General features: G+C 46.9%; 1 long non-coding RNA gene across 1 annotated transcript in view; it reads left to right on the plus strand.

Moving 5' to 3' along the window:
• The window catches only part of LOC122216413, a 28,152-nt gene extending 10,747 nt beyond the window's left edge, over nt 1-17,405 (plus strand). The window contains exons 2-3 of the long non-coding RNA XR_006200887.1: nt 16,111-16,260; nt 16,673-17,405. This is a non-coding gene — a long non-coding RNA (uncharacterized LOC122216413). The remainder of the gene's footprint in view (nt 1-16,110; nt 16,261-16,672) is intronic.
• Nucleotides 17,406-22,194: the final 4,789 nt, after the last annotated feature.

Consider the following 22,194-nt stretch of genomic DNA (forward strand, 5'->3'; position numbering starts at 1 on the left):
CTTTGTTTTTTTTCTTCATTTTTCATTTTTTTTTATTTGAGAGAGAGAGAGAGAATGCAAGTTGGAGAGAGGGGCAGAGGAGGAGGAGAGAGAGAGAGAGAGAGAGAGAGAGAGAGAGGAAGAGAGAGAGAGAGAGAGAGAGAGATTGAGAATCCCAAGCAGGCTCCATGCTCAGTGAGGAGCTGGTCATGGGGCTCTATCCAACGACCCTGGAATCATGACCTGAGCTGAAATCAAGGGTCAGGTGACTGACTGAGCCACCCAGTTGCCTCTTAAAGATTTTATTTTTAAGTAATCTCTACACCCAGTGTGGGACTTGACCTCACAACCTGGAGATCAAGAGTCACACATTCTCTGACTTCAGCTCAGGTCATGATCTCACGGTTCATGAGTTCGAGCCCCACAACGGGCTCCACTCTGGCAGTGTGGAGCCTGCTTGGGATCTCTCTCTCTCTCTCTCTCTCTCTCTCTCTGCCCCATCCTCCACTCTCTTTGTCTCTCTAAATAAATAAATGTAAAAAAAAAAAAAAAAAAAAAAAAGACATGCCAGTGGTCAAAGTGGTGCCACAAAGGGGGGTAACCAGGGGCCAGACCTGGTGTGGGGGGTCAGGAAGACCTTTAGGGGTCAGGGTGAGGGTATGCTGGCCGAGGGACACACGTGGGGCCCTGAAGTGGGCGGGTACAGGTGGGGGTGACTCAGAGAGAATAGTATGTCTGGAGCTGGGGTTGTGGGGAAACCTGAAGCTGCAGCCGCATCAGGGGCCGGGCTTGGGGTCACCAGGGGGATTTTATCCTGCTGAGGGAAGTGGTGATCTCATCACGCTCAGCCCCTGGGCTGAATTCTGTGTCCGGGCTGTTATCGATGGAACTGTGTCCCTCCCAAATCCACACATTAAAGCCCTAACCTCCAGTGGGCCTAGTAATGAAGGGAATTAAGATTTAGTGAGGTCATAAGGACGGGGTCCTAATCCAATAGGACTGGTGTCCTTATGAGAAGAGGAAAAGGGGCACCTGGGTGGCTCAGTCAGTTGAGCATCCAGCTCTTGATTTCGGCTCAGGTCATGACCTCAGGGTTGTGAGATCGAGCCCCACATTGGGCTCTGCGCTGAGCACGGAGCCTGCTTGGGATTCTCCCTCTCTCTCTCTCTCTCTCTCTCTCTCTCTCTCTCTCTCTCTCTGCCCCTCCCCTGTTCATGCTCTCTTGCTCTCAAAATAAGTAAGTAATAAGTAAGTAAACTTAAAGAAAACCAAGAGTTGCACGCTCTATTGCCTGAGCCAGCCAGGTGCCCCATCCTGACTCTGATTTTTGTCTCCAGTTGTGCAAGGCCATGAGAGGTGAGCTCGCCCTCCCAGCCACGTCTTTCCAATTGGCACAAGCTTCCAGGGCGACAGCAGCCTCAAGTATCAGGGTCATCTGTCTGAAATCCCGTCCTCTCCTGGACCTCAGTGCAGCAATTCCCGTGTTGTTGGTCTTGGCCATGAGTGACTGAATGGGTGATGGTCCTGACATCTAAGACGGGTGTCTGAGAGGAAGAACAGTTTAATAGAGAAAATCAACAGTTTGGTTTTGGGCATCTATACATATATATTTTTAAATGTTTATTTCTTTGAGAGAGAGAGAGAGTGAAAGCACACAAGTGAGGGAGGGGCAGAGATTGGGAGACAGAGGATCCAAAGTGGGCTCTGTGCTGACAGCAGTGAGCCTGATGTGGGGCTTGAACTCATGAACCGTGAGATCATGACCTGAGCTGAAGTAGGACCGACTGAGCCATCCAGGCGCCCCTGGACGTCTATATTTGATGAGGCTTTGAGATGTCTTGGTGAGAATGTTCCATGAGCAGCTGTGTATTTATGTCTGGAGATCAGGCAGTTATATAAAATTGTTAGTCTTCAACAGATGAGAGGCATTTTAACCCTGTGGTTTCCTTGAATGGAAATATTTCGATTTGATTTTTTTTTTTTAAGTAGGCTCCATGCCATGAATTTGCACTCACAACCCTGAGATCAAGACCTGACCTGAGATCAAGAGTCTGACACCGAACCGACTGAGCCACAGACGCCCCACAAATTAACTTCTTTTTTTCTATTGAAGTAGAATTGACATACATTATGGTAGTTATAGGTATACAACATAATGCTTCAAATTTGTATATATTGCAAAATGATCACTATGATAAATCTAGTTAATATCTGTCACCATACATAGTTAAGATTTTTTTTCTTGTGATGAGAAATTTTAGGATGTACTCTTTTAGCAACTTTCAAGTATGCAGTACAATATTCACAACTATAGTCCCCATGCTATACTCAATACTGTATATCCCCATGACTTACTCATTTTATAACTAGAAGTTTGTACCATTTGACCCCCTTCACCCTTTCAGCCACCCTCCCATCCCTGCTTCTGGCAACCACCAGTCTGTTCTTTCTATTTTTGAGCTTGGTTTCATGTTTGCTTTTGTTTTTTATTTTTTTTATTAAATTTTTTTTAATGTTTATTCTTTTTTCTTAATTTTTATAAAATATTTTATTTATTTTTGAGAGAGAGAGTGTGAGCCGGGGACAACAGAGAGAGAGAGAGCAGGGGAGGGGCAGAGAGGGAGACACAGAATCCAAAGCAGGCTCCAGGCTCTGAGCTGTCAGCACAGAGCTCGATGCAGGGCTCAAACTCACGAACCGCGAGATCATGACCTGAGCTGAAGTTGGACGCTTTAACTGATTGAGCCACCCAGGTGCTCCTGTTATGTTTTTTTTTTAGATACCATATATAAGTGAGATTGTATGGTATTTGTCTTTCTCTCTCTGACTTGTTTTACTTAGTGTATTGTTGTCAGGATCCACCTATGTTGCCACAGATGGCAAGAATCCCTTCTTTTTTCTGGCTATTTTATGGTACATGTATTTCACATTTTCTTTACCCATTCATCCATTGATGGACACTTAGGCTTCTTCCTTCCTTTGGTTATGATAAATAATGCCGCCATGAACCTAGGGGTCCATATTTCTTTCTAAGTTAGTGTTTTCATTTTCTTCAGAGAAATACCCAGAAGTAGAATGGCTGGATGGTATGGTAGTTCTATTTTTAATTCATCGAGGAATTTCCGTACTGTCTTCCGTAGTGGCTGCCTCAATTTATATTCCCACAAACAGTGCACAGATGTTCCCTCTTCTCCACATCCTCATCAGTTCTTGTTATTTTTTTGTCTTTTTGATCACAGCCATTCTAACCAGGTGTGTTTTTGTTTCTTTGTTTGTTTTGAAGTTTATTCATTTTAAGAGAAACAGAGAGAATGCGAGCAGGGGCGGGGCAGAAAGAGAGGGAGACAGAGAACCCCAAGCAGGCTTTGCGCTGTCAGCACAGAGCCCGATGCGGGGTTCAAACCTACAAAACCATGAGATCATGACCTGAACCAAAACTGAGAGCCCGACGCTTAACTGACTGAGCCACCCAGGAGCCCCATGGCTATCAGTTCTTAATTTAATTTTATTCAGTCTAGTTTTTAAACCAAATTTTCTTCATCAGTCAGTTTATACATACTTTTGCAACTTGTATTTCTACGAGTTCCAGTCTCCTGGATTGAGTTTTGCAGCTCTCCATTATGTCAAGCAGAGCTGACTTTTCCAAGAGTTTTAAGGCAATCATAAATTTTACCCTGCAGGTTTACCTATCAGTTTTATTTTCCATTGTTGGGTGGAGCCGTCATAGTTTGTCTACATTTCTTAAGGAATCCAGAAGAAATTTTGGAGCAGTTTTGGGAATAAGACAGAAATGGAGAGAGAGATAGGAAAGAATAGTTGAGGAAGGGGCATCTGCGTGGTTCAGTCAGTTTAGCGGTTAAGCATCTGACTCTATTTTGGCTCAGGTCATGATCTCACAGGTTCATGGGATGGAGCCCTGTGTCTTGGGATTCTCTCTCTCCCTCTCTCTCTCTTTCTCTCAAAATAAATAAATAAACATTACAAGAAAAGAATAGTTGAGGAACACTAGGAGAGAGGGAGAAGGAGAGGGGAGAGAGGGAAGGAGAGGGGAGAAGGAGGGACCAAGGGGAAGGGCAGAGAGAGAGAGGGAGGGAGGAAGGGTCAGAGAGAGGAGAGGAGGTGAGCAGGCTGAGGGGACCCCCAGTACAGCAGGTCAGAATACCCTTGGGGTTTAAGTAGGCAGGATAAAAAAAAAAATGTCCTGCTTTAGTCCTCAGCCTACAGATGGTCACTGAAGCCCCGAATGAGATCGTCAGGAGAGAGAACCAAGCTCAAGGTTAAGGCTGAAGGGACTGCCCCTCGTGAAGGCAGGTCAAGGAGGATGAGGACCCAGCCAGGTGGGCAGAAAGGGGAGGAGGAAACCTGGTGCAGACCCCACTCGCACAACACCCAGCCTGCCCACCAGCCCTGCACAACATTCAGCCTGCCCACCAGCCCCGTCCAGCAAAGGTGATCAGAGTGATGGGGGAACCATCTTCCTAAGCAGGGGGAGGGAAGGCAGACAGTGCCAGGCTGTGCTGCAGGAAGAGGCCCTGGGGAAAGGAAGGTTCCCCTATTCCTCCTCCTCTCCATGGACTCAGTCTCCTTGCCACTCCAGAACCCAGCCTGAGGGTCACCCTGCAACAATGGCCTGGGGCAAGGAGGTGGGGGCTGGGGAGTGGGGGTTGCTGACATCTGGGATTCAACTGGCTCTTTCATCCTGGACGGTGGCCTGGGTTAAAAGGGCCCAGCAGCCCTCACCAGGTACCCAAGGGAGGCGCTGCTGCCCTGACCTTTGCTGGACACCTTACAGCACTGCTGCCCACGTGTCAGGTTCTTTGCCATAGGACCCCGGTCCTGGGTGGCCAGGTTTATTTTGCAAATAAAATTACAGAATACCTTCTGAATTGGAACCTCAGATGAACAAGGAGTTATTTTTTTGTATCATTTTTTGAAACTAAAAAGATTTTCATGGGGTGCCTGAGTGGCTCAGTTGGTTAAGCATCTGACTTCAGCTCAGGTCATGATCTTATGATTTGTGGGTTCGAGCCCCGCATCAGGCTCTTTGCTGGCAGTTTGTAACCTGTTTCAGATTCTCTCTCTCTCCTCTCTCTCTGCCCCTCCCCTGCTCACTCTTTCTCTCTCTCAAAATAAATTAATTATTTTTAAAAAATGAATAGGGGAGCCTGGGTGGCTCAGTCAGTTAACTGTTCACTTTCAGCTCAGGTCATGATCTTATGATTTGTGGGTTCGAGCCCCGCATCAGGCTCTTTGCTGGCAGTTTGTAACCTGTTTCAGATTCTCTCTCTCTCCTCTCTCTCTGCCCCTCCCCTGCTCACTCTTTCTCTCTCTCAAAATAAATTAATTATTTTTAAAAAATGAATAGGGGAGCCTGGGTGGCTCAGTCAGTTAACTGTTCACTTTCAGCTCAGGTCATGATCTCACAGTTTGTGAGTTTGAGCCCTGTGTCGGCCTCTGTGCTGACAGCTCAGAGCCTGAAGCCTGCTTTGGATTCTGTGTCTCCCTATCTGCCTCTGCCCCTCTCCTGCTTGTGCTCTGTCTCTCCCTCTCTCTCAAAAATAAATAAACATTTTAAAAAAACTAAAAAACTGAACAAACATTTACTTTAAAAATTATTTATTTATTTGCTTTTAATTTTTAGGGGCGCCTGGGTGGCTCAGTCAGTTAACCGTTTGCTTTCGGCTCAGGTCATGATCTCACAGTTTGTGAGTTTGAGCACTATGTCAGGCTCTGTGCTGACAGCTCAGAGCCTGGAGCCTGCTTCAGATTCTGTGACTCCTTCTCTCTTTGCCCCTTCCCCTCTTGTGCTCTGTCTCTCAAAATATAAATAATAAAACAAATTTTTTATTTATCTGAAATTCAGATTTTTTAAAATATGTATTTTTGAGGGTGAGAGAGAGAGAGAGAGAGCGTGCAAGCGGAGGAGGGGCAGAGAGAGAGGGAGACACAGAATCCAAAGCAGGCTCCAGGCTATGAGCTTTCAGCACCGAGCCCAATGAGGGGCTTGAACTCACGAACCCAAACCCACCAACCATGAGATCATGACCTGAGCCAAAGTCGGATGCTTAACTGACAGAACCACCCAGGCACCCAATCTGAAATTCAGATTTAACTGGGGGGTTTCTCTATTTTGTTCAGCAACCTTACCCCTCTCCGAGCTCTCCTTTCCTTTTTATCCCACCCCTGACTCAGACCAAGGTCAACAACTGCGTCCCTGCCTCCACTGTGGACCCCTCCAGGCCATTTTCCCCACCAGTCACCAGCATCACTGGGCCAGTGCCTAGCTCTGATCTTGCCACCTAAAACCCTGCCCGGAGGCTGCAAACTGAAGCCCGTGAACACGTTTTGTTTGGGGTGGTAGTGTTTGCAATCTGGAAATTTCACTATAAAGACTGGGTTTCTGGCTTCTCAAAGCAATGTGAAGCTATGGCAGCCTTGTATCCACCTTGGCTCCATTGCTAGGAGCTGAGAGTGCCTGTCCTTTTTGATGTGGAAAATGTCGGGGTTTGGAGCCCATGGACAAGGAAGAATTCTTCTTTTTTTAAAATATGTATTTTTTTTAATGTTTATCTTATCCATTATGAGAGAGAGAGAGAGAGAAAGCAGGAGAGAGACAGAGTGAGGGAGACAGAGAATCCAAAGTAGGCTCCGTGCTGTCAGCACGGAGCCCTATGCGGGGCTTGAACCCACGAACTGTGAGATCATGACCTGAGCCAAAAATCAAGAGTCAGGAGCCCACGAACTGAACCACCCACCTGCTCCCCAAGAAAGAATTCTTGAGACGTCTTTGGTGCATAAAGGTGGTTTTTTTTTTTTTTTTTTTAATTATTATTTTTTAATGTTTATTTATTTCTGAGACAGAGAGAGACAGAGCATGAGTGGGGGAGGGGCAGAGAGAGAGGGGGACACAGAATCTGAAGCAGGCTCTAGGCTCTGAGCTATCAGCACAGAGCCCAACACGGGGCTCGAACTCACAGACTGCGAGATCATGACTGAGCCGAAGCTGGACGCTTAACCGACTGAGCCACCCAGGCGCCCCACATAAAGGTGGTTTTACTAAAGCACAGGGACAGGACCCGTGGGCAGAAAGAGCTGCATGGGAGTTGTGACAGGTAACTGATTATATAGTTTCAAGTTGGGAGAGGGTCAGGCATAGGGTACGTCTGTAAGGAATTTTGGAAACAAGGTTTCCAGGACCTTGAGGGGCTAGCTGCTGTTACGAAAAGGTCATTGGTTACTGTTAGGAAAAGGTCAGTAAAACCTCAGTCATGAGACCCTTCAGATGTCTATCTGGGTCATATGCTTGGGGGATGATTTTTAACACATATCTTGGTGGGTAGAGAGAAAGGAAGTTTCCAAAGGAATTTCTATACATTAAAGGAGACTTACAAGACCCTGAAGGTCAGGATGATATTAAGTTCAGATTGCCTTTTGCCCTTAGCAAAGTGTCACCATTGAGGCAGCTGAGCTCCTAGAGAAATGTCACTTTGCCTGTCCCAAGGACTTGTCAGTGGGCTATAGACAGCAAGGAAATTTAATTTTTCATTTGCTTTTGTTTCCCACATCACTTTTTTGAAGACGTCAGTCTCCACTTCTCCTGGATCCCCTAAATCTCACTCATCTCCATAACCTGGCCTTGTCCTCTTTGAGCTTTTGACCACTGACCTGCTGAGGTCACAGTTCCCAGCTTGACACTCAAGACCTTTCCCAGTCAGGTTGATGTGGGGAACAAAGGCAAAAGAAAAAAATTAAGGGCTCCTGGGTGGCTCAGTCAGATGAGTGTCCCACTCTTAATCTCATAGTTCAGGAGATCGAGCCCTGAGTCAGGCTCTGTATTGACAGTGTGAAGCCTGCTTGGGATTCTCTCTCTCCCCTCTCTCTGCCTCTCCCCTGCCTGTGCTTGCTCCCTCTCTTTTTTTCTCTGTCTCAAATAAACCTAAAAAAAATAAATAAATAAGTTTCCTTATTGCCTGACAACCCAGTGCCACATCCTTGAAACAGTAGAGTGACCTTCCTCTAAGAACTCAGCCACCTTAATAGTGACACTTTGCTAAGGGCAAAAGGCAATCTGAACTTAACATCATCCTGACCTCCAGGGTCCTGTAAGTCTACCTTAACATATAAAAATTCCTTTGGAAACTTCCTTTCTCTCTACCCACCAAGATATGTGTTAAAAATCATCCCCCAAGCATATGACCCAGATAGACATCTGAAGGGTCTCATGACTGAGGTTTTACTGACCTTTTCCTAACAGTAACCAATGACCTTTTCGTAACAGCAGCTAGCCCCTCAAGGTCCTGGAAACCTTGTTTCCAAAATTCCTTACAGACTACCACCTATGCCTGACCCTCTCCCAACTTGAAACTATATAATCAGTTACCTGTCACAACCCCCATGCAGCTCTTTCTGCCCACGGGTCCTGTCCCTGTGCTTTAGGAAAACCACCTTTGTACACCGAAGATGTCTCAAGAATTCTTTCTTGGCTGTTGGCTCCGAACCCCAACATTTCCACATCAAAATGACCTCTCTTCCACCTTCTTTCTCTATTCTGTTCCTTTCCTCACCTTCCTTTCCGAGCCCACTGGCACACTGGATGGCTCCTTTGCATGTCCCATGCATCTGGACACTAAAGGGGTGCAAAATATATCACCCCTGGCGCACTTGCGTGGCTCAATTGGTTAAGCGTCTGACTTTGGCCTAAATCATGATCTCACCGTTCCCGAGTTCAAGCCCTGTGTGGGGTTCTGTGCTGACAGCTCAGAGCCCGGAGCCCGCTTCAGACTCTGTCTGTCTCTCTCTCTGCCTCTCTCCTGCTCGCACTCTGTCTCTCTCACTCAAAAATAAACATTAAAAAAATTAAAAAAAAAATATATATATATATCATCCCAAATGTGCCTTTTTGGCATATTATTTTATGCTGGCCATTTTTTAAAAGCTGATTATTTTTAAAAAACAGCAGACACTGGCAAAACTAAGTAGTTAGCCATTTGACATTTACATTTATAAAGGAAATCTTCATTTGTTAGGGTGTCTCCCCTTAAGTACCAAAAAGAGGAAGATATCTAAATCTTTAGAATCTTCAGTCAGTGGCTAAGGCCCGGATTTAAATCTGCATAACAACTTTACTCTTGCTTCCTGTGCTTTTCCGTTAACTTCCCATAACTGACTCCCACCACCAACATCCTTTGCCTCTGGCTGAAGATGGTATTTAAGATGATGAGCTTGGGCCATGGTGGGGTCGGCAGTGTTACTCAATTTTCCCGGGTCTCCCCCTTGTGCACAGGAGTTATTAAACTTAAACAAAAAAAACTTTTGTATGCTTTTTGTATGCTTTTCTCTTGTGAATCGGTCTTACATCAATTTAATTATTAGACCAGGCAAAGAACGTAGAAGGGAAGAAGCAAACTTTTGCACCCCTACACCACACTGTCCCTGCCCCCGCTGGCCCACCCCTAGCTAGTGGGTGATTCTCCTCCCTGTGGTCACACCCTGCTCATTCATCCAGGATCATATGAACATCGCCCATGAGACCCTCTCTGCAATCTCTCCACTGGACAGTGTTCCCTGCTCACTTCTTTGGCCACCCACAAAACTATATGTTACCAGCTATGTCCTTGGTGCACACACGCAGATGGATTCCCAGGGAGGCGTGTCCACTCTGCAGATGCTGGGGAAATGACAAGGAAAATTACCCTGGGGAGCTCCCAGGTGAATGAGGGCAGAGCTCCCGGGGAGGAGAGGCCCCTGAGCTAGGCCGTGGGCGGGGCTGAGAACAGGTTCCCCTACTGGGAAAACATTTGGCTGCCTATCCCTTGGCAGAGGCGTTTCCAGGACTGAGGGAGCTAAGGCACCCAGTCTGAGGGGGTGTGGCCCACCTTGAGCCTGTGGGTGCCTTCCTTCCTGGGAAAGGAAGTGAGTGGGGAGGGAAAGGGAGTGGAGCCAGATCCCTAACTGTCCCCAAGGCCAGGTTCAAAGTGGTAGACTAGCATAAGTAGTGGGAAAACAGTGGAATTTTTAGAGCAAAGAAAGATCATGACCTGAGCCAAAGTTGGATGCTCAACTGAACCATCCAGGTGCCCCGATTTTTAAAATTAATTTATTTTATTTTATTTATTTTGAGAGAGCGAGAGTAAGAAGGGGAGGGGCAGAGAGAGAGGGAGAGAGAGAGAATCCCAAGCAGGCTCCACACTGTCAGTGTAATGTCCGATGCAGGGCTCGAGCTCACGAACCGTGAGACTGTGACCTGAGCCGAAATCAAGAGTTGGACACTCAACCTACTGAGCCACACAGTCGCCCCAAGGCAAAAAAGTTCTGTAATGAGTTACTAGAATATAAGACCCATGAGGGGCAGGGATTCTGGTCAACTTGTTTTCAGAACAGCTGGTGACTACTGAATAAATAATTGTGTAATGCACAAATGAGTGAGTGAGCGAATGAATGTGGTACAGAAAGGGATGGGCAGAGTCCAGGAAGGGACGTGAGGAGGTGTGGAAATACCAGGTCCCAGGTGAGGGTCTAGAGAGAGGGCAAGTTGGGGACTGGGTGATGGCCCAGTGGCTGGAGATTTAGAGGTGACTTTACAGCGTTTACTTTGAGGATTGGCCCCATCTTTACAGGAACTCTGCACGGGGTCTGGCCCAGAGTAGCTGCTCTCGAAAACTATCTGTTGAACATTCTGGGTCTGCTCGAAGACAGAACCTCCTGGCTTGCCTTTGACTCCAGCAATCTGGAGGCTGGTCTGGAATTTCCTCCCCCGGAAACTCAGGCTTCTCACTGAAGTTCTTCCCAGTTTACTTAGAACCTTTGCAGACATTGCCTCATTTGATCCTTATCACAACCCTGACGGATGGGAGCCATTAGCTCCATTTTACAGAAGCAGAGGTTGTGTGACTTCACCAGGTAAGACATGGCGGACGTGGATTCAGACCCAGGTCTGCCGGCCTCCAGATCCCGGGTTCTTTCATCATTTAGCTGGAAAGGTAAGAGGAGCCGATGTGAAAGAGTGTTAAGATGGCACGTGGAGTCAGTGCTAAGCGGGGGATTAATAGTAAGAGCTCCTGTTCATTGAGCATTTCCTGTGTATCTGGTACTGCTCCAAGTGCTTGACATGAGTCACCTCATTTTCTTTTCCTTTCTTTTCTTTTCTTTTCTTTTCTTTTCTTTTCTTTTCTCTTCTCTTCTTTTCTTCCTTCCTTTTAAAAAAAAATTTTTTTTTTCTTAGAGCAAGCAGGGAGGGGCAGAGAGAGAGAGAGAATCCTGAACAGGCTCCACACTGTCAGCTGAGAGCCTGACGTGAGACCCGAACTCACAAACTGTGAGATCATGACCGGAGCCAAAATCAAGAGTCAGACGCCCAACTGACTGAGCCACCCAGACGCTCCTCGCCTCATTTACTTCTTGAATGCTCTCTGGGTTTGGTCCGTCATTACTTCCTTATTACAGATGTGGTATTGGCAAAATATAAGGGCTTTTGTCACTTGGGCTGACACTACCAGGGAAAGCCTCAGGAGGAGTTAGGCCACGCTGGGGCGAGACGTGGGTGGGTGAGGAGGAAGGCTCTCTGAGAGGAAGGACAGGTTAAGCAAAGGTATGGAGGAAAGGGCAGAAAGGACAGTTCTGTCACAAGATCAGAGAGGCCCAGGGGGCATGCTAGCTAAGTCTCTGGCCCGCCTGCTCTCTAGAAGGAGCCACACTTAGCTGAATGAAGTCTGGCCACAGCAGGTCCTAGGGCAGGGGCTTGGGTGAAGGGGGTTGTGAGAAATAAGCCCACTGACCCAGTCAAAGGAGGGACACAGAGGCCCGGAGCACAGTGAAGTGAGGCTTTAATTAGCGTTCTAGCAAGAGCAGGTGTCTGATGGACAGGCACACTCTGGGCAGTTACAGCAGACAGTTTATCTCCTAGCATGAAGCCCCTCCCTTGCTTCTTCATTGGCCGAGGACTACCAGGCCTTACAGTCTTACAGTCTTTCCCTGACGGAGGTCGTCTATGCCCATGGAAGGCAAAGTAGAAGGGACACATACTCTCTTTGCTACAGCCCCCCCCCCCCCCCCCCCCCCCCCCACTGAGGTCACTTGCTTGGGCCTCACAGGCAGAGTTTACAATGCTTGATTTGCCTAAACGGGAGCATGTTTGGAGTAGGGGCCAGACAGGCTAGTGATTTGAAATCATGTCCAATGGAGCACTGGGGAATATTTACCCTGGGCGGGGGTGTGATCCTAACCTTCATGTTTATTTTAAATTTGTATTATTTTTTAAAGTTTGTTTATTTGTGTATTTTTTTTTTTTACCGTTTATTCATTTTTGATAGAGACAGAGTGCGAACAGGGGAGGAGCAGAGAGCGAGGAGTTTCCGGGCTTTGAGCTGTCAGCACAGAGCCCCATGCAGGGCTCGAACCTATGAACCTTGAGATGATGACCTAAGCAGAAGTTGGTTAAACTGACTGAGCCACCTAGGCGCCCCTATATGTATTTTTAATGTTTGTATTTTTGAGAGAAAGAGTGTGAGGCAGGGAGGGGCAGAGAGAGAGGGAGACACAGAATCCGAAGCAGGCTCCAGGCTCCAGGCTGTCAGCACAGAGCCTGATGCAGGGCTCGAACTCAAACTGTGAGATCATGACTGGACGTTTAACTGACTGAGCCATCCAGGTGCCCCCTAAGTTTATTTATTTTTCAGAGAGATTGAGAGAGAGAGAGAGAGAGAGAGAGAGAGAGAGAGAGAGAGAGAGTATGTGGGGGAGGAGCAGAAAGAGAGGGGGCAGAGGTTCCAAAGCAGGCTCCTTGCTGACAGAAGAGAGCCCAACGTGGGGCTCGAACTCATGAAGAGTGAGATCATGACCTGAGCCACCCAGGCGCCCCCTAACCTTCAGGTTTAAAGGGCAAAGATGGGGTGGGGGAAGGTCGATTCTGTGATACCCCAGGAAAAAAAATCCAGGACCAGTGAAGTGTGTGTGAGGGAGGTAAAAAGGAGAGGCAACAGGGAGGCGGATTTCAGCTCCGCCCAAGGCTGTCTCTTCTGAACATCATAACTGTTTCAAGATGTAACAGATAATGTCAGGAAGTGGCCACCTCCCTGGCACGAAGGTGGGGGGTAGTGTTTAGGCTGAACCTGGGCAATGGCTTCTACCACTGTTCAGAGGGAATCCAAGTGCTGCGTGGGCAGGCCGAACCGCATGCCCTTTGTGGTTTCCTCCAGCCCTAGAGGGCTGGATTCTGTGCCCACAGACTGGATGCCAGGGTGAAGGAGCAGGAAGAGCTAAAAATGGCTTGTGCACTGCTGGCTTGGAAGCCTGCAAGGCGGTGGCAGCAGCTGCTGCAGGTACAAGCTGGGAACCGAGGATGAAACTGAGTAGCAGGAGGGGCAGAATGTTACCTTTTTGTGTGATGCTGCTTGAAAGGCAAGGACTGTAGAGGTCAGAGCAGTCGGGTCTTTTGACCTTTCCATGCCTCTCTGTGTCTTTCTTGGAAGAGTAGCCCTCAGACAGTGTTGTAAGAGGATTTAGATGGAAACACGCTGGTTGGAAGCAGCTGGATAAAGGTGAGCGCCTTCCCCCCACCCCACGCACTGCCCGAGAGTCTTTACCTTTCCTGGAGGGAGTGTGCACAAGGTTCCTGCCCACGTGGCCAGAAGCCTGACTTACTGATTTCCATCAGCAAGAGGGAAAGTCATTTTATTTTATTTTATTTTATTTTATTTTATTTTATTTTATTTTATTTTATTTTATTTTATTATTTTATTTTATTAAAATAAATCACAATATCACAGTTCCCTTTCCCATCCTGGAAGTTCATTTACAGCAGCTTCCTCCAGGAAGCACTCCACACCCACTGTTCTGGCCTCCACCTTGTCTCTCTTGGATTGAGGGCTCAGCAGTCCAGGTTTGTGTCAGGGCATGAGGTGGCCCGGAGCTGGCAGGGCTCCTAGATGTCATCCAACAAGACTTTCCCTCTTGCAGATGGCCCAAATGTCTGTCAACTGACAAATGGATAAAGAGGTGGTATATATATATATATATATGAAGGAATATTACTCAGCGATGAAAAAGAATGAAATCTTGCTATTTGCAACAAAGTGGATGGAACTGGAGGGTATTATGCTAAGTGAAATAAGTCAGAGAAAGATATGCTATGATTTCACTCATACGTGGAATTTGAGACACTGAACAGAAGACACGGGGGCAAGGAAGGAAAAATAAGATAAAAACAGAGGGAGGCAAACCATAAGCGACTCAAATACAGAGGACAGAATTTGGATTGAGGGGGTTAAATGGGTGCATTAAGGAGGATGAGCACTGGGTGTCATACATAAGAGATGAATCACTGTGTTCTCCTGAAACCAAGAACACAGTGTATGTTAACTAATTTGAGAATAATAAATAAAATGAAATAATGAAATAAGATAAAAATAAAAACAGTGGGTGTGGAGGGCTTCCTGGAGGAGGCTGCTGTAAATGAACTTCCAGGATGGGAAAGGGAACTGTGATATTGTGATTTATTTATTTTTTTTAATTTATTCACTTTGAGAGAGAGAGGGAGGGAGAACAAGCAGGGGAGGGGCAGAGAGAGAAGGAGAGAGAATCCCAACTGGGGGCTCTTATCTCGCCAGCTGTGAGATCATGACCTGAATGGAAATCAAGATTGGCCGCACAACCTATTAGGCCACTCAGGTGTCCCTGTGATACTATGATTTATAACAACAAATAAGTACTTGGTCTTCATCCCAGTTTCTGGCACCGAGCTCCTAAAACCCTTGGAATTTCCGAAGTGGTGAGAGCGGCAAAAAGTGTCTTTTGTTATGTTAATGAGGTGACTTTGGGACCCCCCCCCCCCCCATGGGGACTGGTTGCCTGGAGAACAAACCACGTGATTAGAGGGTTGGAAATTTCAGGCTCACCCCCTGCATTGAGGGGAGGGGAGAGGGGCTGGAGGTTGAACTGATCTCACCAGTGGTGGGCGATTTAATCATACGTGCCTGTGCAGTAAAGCTCCATAAACACCCAAAAGCACGGGGTTCCGAGAGCTTCCGGGTTGGTGAGCACGTGGAGACTTGGGGAGAGTGGCACTCCTGGAGAGGGCCCGGAAGCCCCACGCGTCGTCCCTGTACCCTGCCAGATGCATATCTTCCATCTGGCTGTTTCTGAGTTACAGCCTTTATAATAAACCGGTGATCTAGTAAGTAAAGTGTTTCTCTAGGTTCTGGGAGCCGCTCTAGCAAATTAATAAAACCCGTGGGAGGAGGTCACTGGAACTTAACCATCCATAGCCAGTCAGTCGGAAGCACAGTAACCTGGATTTGCGATTGGCATCTGAAGGGGTGAGGTGGGGTGGGACAGAGGGGTGGCAGTCTTGTAGGGCTGAGACCTTAACCTGTGGCGTCTGATGGTCTCTCCAGGTAGACAGCATCAGAATTGAGTTGAATTGTCCGACACCCAGCTGGTGCCGGAGAAACACTTGGGGGGTGGGGAAAACACCCGCGCATTGGAACTGGGGTGTAGAATTGGAGGAACACACTTCTCTGAGTTCCCCTCTTTTTCATAGTTTTGACATTGGATCGTGGAAATGTTTTACATATCCAAAAAAAGTAAAGTTAAACCAGAAAAGAGAAAAAAGCAAACCTGAACTGGAATACGAATAGAAAAAAAACAAACCTAATTATATATCAAATCAGTAACATTCCCGCACACACTGAAGAATCCTTGATTCCAGTACCCATTAACGGAGCATTCTCCAAGGATAAAAAGAACAGCTCTCAAACCCTGACCTTTGCTAAGGCTTGTTGTAGGAGTGGTTTGATGGCGTATTTCTGAAATAATTGTGTGTGTGCTGCAGGATACATGTACTTTCTTGCAGTTTTAAAGAAGGGTGTTATTTCCTTGAGCTCTTTGGGACTGCTTCTAGCAAAGCAAACATTTTAGTAAGTAGACACTTAGCAACTGACCTGTCAGCACTTGGGATCCAGACGGGTTGTGAAACCAGACTCCACCCCCATCTCTGAGCGGTGATGAGTCACTGAGTGGACAGCGCCCCCTGCAGGACACTGTTGGCCACGAACGCGCCTTCCTTCAGCAGCCCTTGGATGTTAATTACAATTTTTCCAACACCAAAACTTGGTGGGGCCCTCTTCCTTCGCCTAGGTGTCACTGGAGGAGATCGACTGCATTCATAGAGTCTGTCTTTCCCATGATTCAGTTATGGACCAGTGGAAAGGGCGGAGTTTACGAAGTCGGACGGAACAAAGTTAATACAACACAAACGGAGGTCTTAACCGTGGAGATAATGAAAAGGTGAGGATGAATTCGGATATGGGAATGGAAAGAGGCTTTCCCAACGTGGGTTGGGTTATAAAATCAAGGGGACAGAGCGTGGGAAAAGGGGGGGACGACAGTCTGGAGCGGCCAGGATGAACAGGGCGGCAGCTCTTCCTTGACCGTCACTGTTCATCGGTTAATGGCTATGATGGTCAGACGAAGCGCCTCTAAGCAGCAGGTGCGCGGGCAGACCTCCAAGGCGAGTGGTCAGCGGTGGGCCAGGCAAGGCCGTGTTAGTGTCCGGGTCTGCCAGACTCCAGAATTTGTGTTCGTTACTCCACTGGTTGCCGGTAGCAAAGAGGGTCAGGCACTCCAGGACTTCCCGCCAGGGTAGGGAGGAGGTGGAGCTTTCTGGGCTCTGAGCCATTCTCTGCCTTTTCTTCACCAGATCTCAGCTCGCAGGCAGGGAAGGGGGACTGAGCGACCCCCCTGGGATGACTGACAGCCTCCAGCCACCTCCCACGGACTCCCCATCTCCATTTCCTTGTGCCTGAAGCCCACAGCGATGCCCTTAAGCAGGTGGACAGCTGCGGCTCAGGGGCTGGCGTGGGGTAGGTGCACAGTTCACCGCCAGGTGGCCGAAGGCTCTAGTTCAGAGCCTTACCTTGTTAGTTCAGCAGCAACTGTGCACCAACCTACTCAACACCCGCAATGAATGACATTTGAAGCTCAGAACTGTGCCAGACTGAGGGGCGTGCATGTGAAATGCATCTGCGTGGCTCTCTCCTTTATTTACTGCTTACTACTTGCCAGTCACTGTGCTAAGCACTTGGCAAGTATAATGTGGAGAGTTTTGAATTGTGTCACTGTGATTTTTTTTTTCCCCTCCTGTCGTCCCTTGGCTGTGACCTCCCTGCCAAAGCCATCGTTTGCCTTGGTCTTGCTGTGGGAATGTAAAGCTTTTACTCCAGTTCAGATCTGAGAGCCAGCAGGTTTGGAAACAAGAAGGATTTTGTGAACTTTTTTAGTTCCCAGGCCTGGCAGATAAGCTCAGATGTCTTCAAACTAAGGGTACACAAACTTCTGGGGTGCACAGTCTTTCCAGGTGCAGGGGCTGGAAAAACCAGAAAACAGGTTTTACTAATTTATTGACTGATACACAGAATCTGAAAAAGAATCTTGTAAAAAAACAACTGATTAAGTTTTTATTTTATTTTTTAAAGTTTACTTATTTTGAGAGCAAGAAAGTGAGCAGGGGAGGGGCAGAGAGAGAAGGAGAGAGAGAGAATCCCAAGCAGGCTCTGCGCTGCCAGTGTGGGGCCTGATGCGGGGCTTGATCCCACCAACTGTGAGATCATAACCTGAGCTGAAATTAAGGGTCGGAAGCTCAACTGACTGAGCCACCCAGGTGCCCCTCCTTTTTTTTTTTCAAGTGAGGTATAATTTTTTTTTAACTGAGGTATAATTGACATATAACATTATATTAGTTTCAGGTGTACAACATCATGATTTGGTATTTGTATATATTATGAAATGATCATCACAATAAATCTAATTAACAGCCACTAGCATACATAGTTGCAAACATATTTTTCTTGTGATGAAAACTTTTAAGATCTACTGTCTTCACCTCTCCTTTTGTCTAGAAATGCATTAGTCTCAGGGCACCTGGGTGGCTCAGCCGGTTAAGCAGCCGACTTTGGCTCAGGTTGTGATCTCAGAGTTTGTGAGTTTGAGCCCCGCACTGGGGCTTTGCACTGGCAGTGTGGAGCCTGCTTGGAATTCTCTCTCTCCCTCTCTCTCTCTGCCTCTCCCCTGATCACTCTCTCTGTCCCTCTCTCAAAATAAATAAATAAAAACTTAAAAAAAAAAGAATCATCCTTAGTTAGGTGGGGACAGCAGGTGCCTCTGAACAGCAAGCATAGTGGAGGTTAGGGATGCTGAGCAGGGAGCACAGTCTCTGGGAATATCAACCTTTTCAGGACACATTGGCTGCAACTGACAGGTGATATTTCCATATTTCTTTTTTTTTTTTTTAAAGCTTATTTATTTATTTATCTCTACACTTGATGTAGAGTTCGAACTCATGACCCCAAGCTCAAGAGTCATGTGCTCTTCCAACTGAGCCAGCCAGGCACCCCAGTATTTCCATATTTCTTTCAGATTCTTTGTGGTATTCAAGAATGGAGTCTAACTTCTCATATCAAATCACATAAAGTATTCTGATTACAGTCTTCATCTTATAAAATGTTTCATAATCTATTTCTGTTATAAAAAAAAAAGACTGCTAGCACCACATCTATTAGTCTTTAGCAGTATATGCCTCAATAAAAGATGTTTTTTATGTTTAAAAATTATTCATCAAAATTTGTTTTTTCTGTTCTTTTGGTCAATTGTGTACTCATTCTGTTTGTACTGGTAATTCAATTCAGGAGACACGTTTAACACTTAGGACTTACGGTTGGTAGGGAATAAAGTAAACTTCAAAATTCCAGTTTATATACTTTTTTGGTTCTAGCCCAGTATGATAAAGTGGTCGATAAAAGACTTTAAAGCCTAAAAATACATCCCCTTATGGCAAAGATGTACAGAGGATGTGGAATGGAAACATGGATTTAAGGAGAAAAAGGAAAAAGTGTAAAATTTCCAAATGTTGGAGAAGAGCTTGCTGGTGGATTTAAAAACCTGAAGATAGCAGGGAAGAAAGTGTTTTAATGTTTAGATTCCACTGGATACATTTAGAAGACTTACATAACAGGGGCACCTGGGTGGCTCAGTCAGTTGAGCATCTGACTCTTGATCTCACTCAGTTCTTGATCTCAGGGTCATGAGTTCAAGCTCTGCATTGGGCTCCACGCTGGGTGTGACGCCTACTTTAAAAAAAAAAAAAAAGACTTACATAATAGTTTTTTAGGTTAAATATTAGTATTTACATCAGGTGGGAAATTCCAACCCTTGTAATATTTTTAATGTTTTATTTATTTTTGAGAGAGCTAGACAGACAGAGCATGAGCCAAGAGAGGGGCAGAAAGAGAGGGAGACACAGAATCTGAAGCAGGCTCCAGGCCCTGAGCTGTCAGCACAGAGTCTGATGCGGGGCTCGAACTTATGCACTGCAAGATTATGACCTGAGCTGAAGTCAGATGCCCAACTGACTAAGCCACCCAGGTGCCCCATGAGAATTTTTCAAATGTTTTTTTATTTTATTGTTACTAATTTTTGAGAGAGAGATTGAGGGGGCATGCAAGTAAGAGAGGGGCAGAAAGAGAGGAAGACAGAGGATCCGAAGCAGGCTCTGCACTGAGAGCTCAGAGTGTGATGTGGGGCTCGAACTCACGAACTGTGAGATCACAACATGAGCCGAAGTCAGACGCTTAACTGACTGAGCCACCCAGGGGCCCATCCCTTGCAATAATTTAAATATTTAGTGACTATTGTAGATGTCATCTTCAAAATGTGCAAGGGTGTACACACGAGTTTTAAAAACTTCTTTTAGGGGCGATAGAAGTGGATCAGTCAGGATGCTCAAGGTATGCTGCATAACAAACAGTCGCAAAGCCTTCATGCCTTGTAACAGCAGCAGCTTCTCCCTCACACTAAACACCAGCTGTGGGTTGGTGGGGGGTTGGTGGGGGCCCTGAGTTGTGGTGGGGAGCAACATGTTTTGCTCTTGCTCCCATCATGAATAGTCACATGGCCAAGTCAACCACAGGGACAGGAAGTATAATCCTGCCACATGCTAGGAGGCAGAGGGCTGGAAATACATGATGAACAGCCTTAGTGGTTTTTTTTTGTTTGTTTTTTAAAGTGTATTTATTTATTTTTTAGTAATCTCTACACCCAATGTGGGGCTTGAACTCATTACCCAAGATTAAGAGTCACATGCTCTTCCAACTGAGCCACGAAGCACCCCTGTTTGTTTTTTAAATCTTTTTCTTTTTTCTCTTATTACTATTTTACTATTTTTAAAATTATTTTTAAGTTAAAAATACTACTTTTCTAATTTTTTTTTTTTTTTTGAAAGAGAGAGAATGAGAGTGGGAGGGACAGAGAGTGGGAAACAGAAGATCCAAGGCCGGGCTCCCCTCTGCCCGCACAGAGCCCAATGCGGGGCTCGAATTCATGAACCCTGAGATCATGACCTGAGCCAAAGTCGGGTGCCTAGCCGACTGAACCACCCAGGCACCCCTATTATTTTTTTTAAAGTAATGTCTCTGCTCAATGTGGGGCTCAAACTCATGACCCTGAGATCAAGAGTCGCATGCTCTACTGACTGAGCCAGCCAGGTGCCCTGAACAGCCTCAGTTTGGAGACCAATGGGCCAGATCATAAAGTTTCTTTCAGCATACAGAGTGATCCCACTAAGGCCCTGAGCAGAAGGGACTATGGCAGAAGGAGGCCCAGGATGTCCCTTCCTCCTGCCACCACAGAATGAGGGAAGGACAAGAGAGTAACAGGCACATATTCCGTTTGCTTCCTTTTCAGGGTGAAGCCACAATGGGGGAGGCCTGACAGATACATCCAGAGAGATTCAGGGGAGCAGTAGCAGGTGTCTGAGTCTGTTCGGGCTGCTGTGACAGAAAACCACAGACTGGGTGGTTTGTGAACAACAAATTGATTTCTCACAGCTCCGGAAGCTGGAAGTCTAAGATTAGGGTGTCAGCATGTTTGGGTTCTGGCGGGGGCCCTCCTCCAGGCTGCAGACGGCAGTCTTCTGGCTGTGTCCTCACGTGGCAGACAGGGCAGGGGAGCTCTCTGGGGTCTCTTTTATAAGGGCACAGATCCCATTCGTGGGAGCTCCACCTTCAGACCCGATTACTGCCCAAAGAGCCCACCTCCTAATTTCATCACATTGGAAGTTAGGATTTCAACATACGAATGGGGGTGGGGGAAGGGCACTAACATTCTGTCCCTAACACAAAGGCAGAAGAAAGCAGCTGGTAGAGGAGCCTGAGACAGGGTTCCTGGCTCCCCATGGCCTGGGGGAAGCATGCAGGGATCCAGAAGTTCCCACCCGCCTCCTGGGGAGAACATGAAGGGTCTGAGGGGACCAGTGGCCCAGCAGAGGTCTAGGATGGGGACAGACGGACTGCAAGATGCATAGTCTTTATGGTCACAGGCAAATGGCTGGGCCCAGAGACATCAGTAGTGGCCCAAAGGTCCGATGGGACCAGTCACCCCCTAGCCATCACATGTCCACGGCCGGACCAAACCAGATTGACCCTCCACTGTAGGGGTCAGCATGGATCTGCACTGGATTCCTGGCCTTTCTCCCTATCACTCCCACATGTACCCAGGTGTCGTTTTGGAGAGGCACACAAGGACGGGGTGCCTTATCACATCCATCCAAATGACAGGAAGTTCATCTGAAAGAGATTGTCATTCAAGAGATTCTCAAACCATCCCTGATTCAAAAGTTATACGTGGAAGGGGACTTGGAAGAGACCATTTTGGACCAGAGGAGATTGAGATGCCAAGCTCAAGTCTTGACAAGCCCCATGACTTGTGAAGGAGATGCACTTGACCCCATTTACTTTGCACATCTAAGCAGTGGTGCAGACAAATCTCAGCCATCCCCCACGCATATCACCCCAACACTCCTTGGGGTGAGAGCTGGTGTTCTCCCTCTTGTAGAGATGAGCAAAGAGACTTTGCGGGGGTGGCCGGTTTCCCAAGGACATGTGGTTATTGAATCCCGGACTCTTCAGCTGCCCAGCCTGAGCATCTGAATTGCACCAGCCTCCCTCCCAATTCTCCAGTCCCTCAAAGATAGCTGTGGCTGCACCAGTCAGAAAGGCAAGCTTTCTGCCATCACAGGAAAACACTGCTTTATAGGCGCGCTGCTAATTTGTGAATATCAGAAGCCAGAGAGAAGGCACGTTTGGGCAAAATTGTTTTGTGCTGGTCTCTGCCTGTCTGTAACGAGGGTCATGGCTGGACTAGCCCTTGGGGTTCCTGATACGATTGCAA

The sequence above is a fragment of the Panthera leo genome, chromosome A1 (assembly GCF_018350215.1).
Source record: "Panthera leo isolate Ple1 chromosome A1, P.leo_Ple1_pat1.1, whole genome shotgun sequence".
Classification (NCBI taxonomy): domain Eukaryota; kingdom Metazoa; phylum Chordata; class Mammalia; order Carnivora; family Felidae; genus Panthera; species Panthera leo.